We start from the raw sequence: 3,401 nt of genomic DNA, 5'->3' as shown, positions 1-3,401 counted from the left end.
TTGAATTCTTTGAGAAATCTAGGAGTCATTTTAATATAGATAACTGAATTGCAGTTAATTCTCCATCTGGTTTTCCACATTGGTTACTTACTGCTGCTGATTTGAGGCCATTTTTCATTTATATTACTCTATCATTTTATTCATTGTCACATCTCTAACAGTACATGCTGCTTCCAAAGCATATCATGTGAACAGTTTAAAATTCTCAAAGTATAATTCTTTGTTGAAGCATTTGTAAGTTTTACACAAGCCCTTACATGATCTGTGTTTTGATTTTTAAGTCATCATCTCTTCTATTTTATTTATATTTACTTTTCTTCTTGTTAGATGTAATCTTATACAAACTTTATAGATAGAAAGATGTTGGGAAACTATCACATAGTCTGTTATGTTTATGGTTTTATTTTAATAGGCCAAATTCGTTGATGAAAAGAGAAATCTTGATAGTTTTTTAATTATGTAGGACACGACATTATTTTATCAGAAAATTGTACGTTGAAAATGTTGTATCATTGTGTATAGAGTGGCATGGATTCAACTTTGTATGCGTGAATTCCATTTGTAATGTTTGAATAGTGGATTACAGTTTTAACATACTTTCACTTCATTTGGTCCTGTTAGGTAAGCAAGGGACCTTGTGTGTTGGAAAAAGAATTACTTCGGTGCAGCCGCCCCAGAGGAGCCGGGGGAGGGTGCTGGGCCGCGAGGCTCCTCGCAGACGACGTGGCAGAGATTTCGGCGAGCCAGGCAAGTGCCGCGGCGGCAGCGGCCGGACCTTGCGCGCAGCAGGGCGGCCTGGGCTAGGGCCTCCCTCCGGTTCCCTGGAAGCGGGCCCGCGGCGAGCACCCAAGCAGCAGCAGAGGCGGAGGCTCCAGCGCATCTCTGTCTTCTCCCTCAGCCTGAGCCAGGGGAGTCCAGGCGGCCCGGGTGTCTGGAGCGGGGGTCCGTGACCGAGAATGAGAATTTTCTTCACCAGAACATGGAGACTGTTCCATCACCAGGAGCACAAAGTTTTCATTGTTGGGCTGGATAATGCAGGGAAAACTACCATTCTTTACCAATTTTCTATGAATGAAGTTGTACATACATCTCCTGCAAGAGGAAGTCATGTAGAAGAGTTAGTGATTAATAATACACATTTCCTAACGTGGGATATTGGTGGCCAAGAATCTCGTCGTTCTTCGTGAAACACCTACTATACTAACACAGAGTTTGTAATAGTTGTTGTGGACAGTACAGAGAGGATTTCTGTAACTAGAGAAGAACTCTAAAATGTTAGCGCATGAAGACCTAAGAAAACCTGGTTTGCTTGAGTTTTGTTAATAAATGAGATGTTAAAGAATGCATGACTGTAGCAGAAATCGCCCAGTTTTTGAAGCTACCTTCTATTAAAGATCACCAGTGGCATATCCAGGCATGCTGTGCTCTAACTGGCGAGGGATTGTGCCAAAGACTTGAATGGATGATGTCACCACTTTAGATTAGATGATCTCTACTGACCTCATAGATTTTGTATAAATGAAGTGCTGGACTTTACCTGAAAGCTGCCAAAAATAATGGTTTAGATATATTTATAATAAACATTTAAACTTTTTCTGTAAGAAGAAATATTAAGACCACTTATTTGAACAGAAAGATGGAGAAGGAGGAGGGAGAAGAAAAAATGCCCCAGCGACGGCGGCTGTCGGTTGTGCGGCGGCAGCGGCTCTCCCCCTGGCGGAGGATGGACAGCCAGGACGGGAAGGGGGTGGTGTGCGGCAACGGCACCGGGTTTGTGAAGTGTGGATGTGCAGGCCCTAACTTTCCAGAACACATCTTCCCAGCTTTGGTTGGAAGACCTGTTATCAGATCAACCACCAAAGTGGGAAACATTGAACAAGGATCTTACGGTTGGTGATGAGGCAAGCGAATTACGATCAATGTTAGAAGTTAACTAGCCTATGGGAAATGGCATAGTACGGAATTGGGATGACATGAAACACCTGTGGGACTACACGTTTGGACCAGAGAAACTTAATATAGATACCAGAAATTGTAAAATCTTGCTCACAGAACCTCCTATAAACCCAACCAAATACACAGAGAAGATTATAGAGGTAATGATTGAGATTTAGCAGTTTTCCAGTGGGTATGCAGCCATCCAGACCGTTCTGACTTTGTACACGCCAAGTTTATTGACTGGTGTAGCCGTAGACTCTGGAGATGGTGTGACTCATATTTGCCCAGCATATGAAGACTTTTCTCTCCCTCATCTTACCAGGAGACTGGATATTGCTGGGAGGGATATAACTAGAAGCGTGTTGCTTCTATTGTGAGGATACGCCTTCAACCACCCTGCTGATTTTGAAACGGTTCACATGATTAAAGAAAAACTCTGTTACTTGGGATATAATATTGAGCAAGAGCAGAAACTGGCCTTAGAAACCAAAGTATTAGTTGAATCTTATACACTCCCAGATGGACATATCTTCAAAGTTGGGGGAGAGAGATTTGAAGCACGAGAAATTTTATTTCAGCCTTATTTGATCAATGTTGAAGGAGCTGGTGTTGCTGAATTGCTTTGTAACACAATTCAGGCAGCTGACACTGATACCAAATCTGAATCCTACAAATACATTGTGCTTTCTGGAGGGTCTGCTATGTATCGTGGCCTGCCTTCACCGTTGGAACGAGAACTTAAACAGCTTTACTTAGAAGGAGTTTTAAAGGGTGTTGTGGAAAAACTTTCTAAATTTGAGATCAGCATTGGAGACCCACCCAGCAGAAAGCACATGGTATTCCTGGGTGGTGCAGTTCTAGCAGATACCATGAAAGACAAAGACAACTTTTGGATGACCCGACAAGAGTACCAGGAAAAGGGTGCCCGTGTGCTGGAGAAACTTGGTGTGACTGTTCGAAAACTCCAAAGCTTGTTCCCATCATACCCGTAATGCTTTTTTCCTTTATTGCCAATCTTTGAACTCATTCAACTCTGGGACATGGAAGAGGCCTCTCTCTGCCTTTTGACTGGAAAGGTCAAGTTTTATTCTGGTGTCTTGGGGAAGCTTTGTTAAATTTTTGTTAATGTGGGTAAATCTGAGTTTAATTCAACTGCTTCCCTACATAGACAAGACGGCTAAGGGTCTTGTCTGCTGCTTTGTTTCTTCTAAGTAGGCATTTAGATCATTCCTGTAGGCTTCCTATTTTCACTTTACTACTCTAAGGCTGCTAGTTGTAATCTTTAGCACACTAGGTGGTATGCCTTTATTAGTGTAAGAAAAAAACTTTAACAGGAGCTTTTACATGTTACTGAGATGGGGGGCGGTTCGGGATGGGTGGGCAGCTGCTGAACCCTTTAGAGCATTTCCTCTGTAGTGTGGCGCTTTCAACTGTACTGCTGCGGCTTTAATTACCTTAAAGCT

General features: G+C 42.5%; 2 pseudogenes; both read left to right on the top strand.

Moving 5' to 3' along the window:
* Nucleotides 1-956: 956 nt before the first annotated feature.
* LOC105498479 (ADP-ribosylation factor-like protein 5A pseudogene) lies at nt 957-1,480 on the top strand (annotated as a pseudogene).
* A 156-nt stretch (nt 1,481-1,636) lies between these two features.
* On the top strand, nt 1,637-2,930 carry LOC105498478 (actin-related protein 2 pseudogene; annotated as a pseudogene).
* Nucleotides 2,931-3,401: the final 471 nt, after the last annotated feature.

Source organism: Macaca nemestrina, chromosome 15 (genome assembly GCF_043159975.1).
Source record: "Macaca nemestrina isolate mMacNem1 chromosome 15, mMacNem.hap1, whole genome shotgun sequence".
Lineage (NCBI taxonomy): Eukaryota > Metazoa > Chordata > Mammalia > Primates > Cercopithecidae > Macaca > Macaca nemestrina.
Note: the sequence above shows the minus strand (reverse complement) of the source record. Positions and strands in the feature narration are given on the sequence as shown.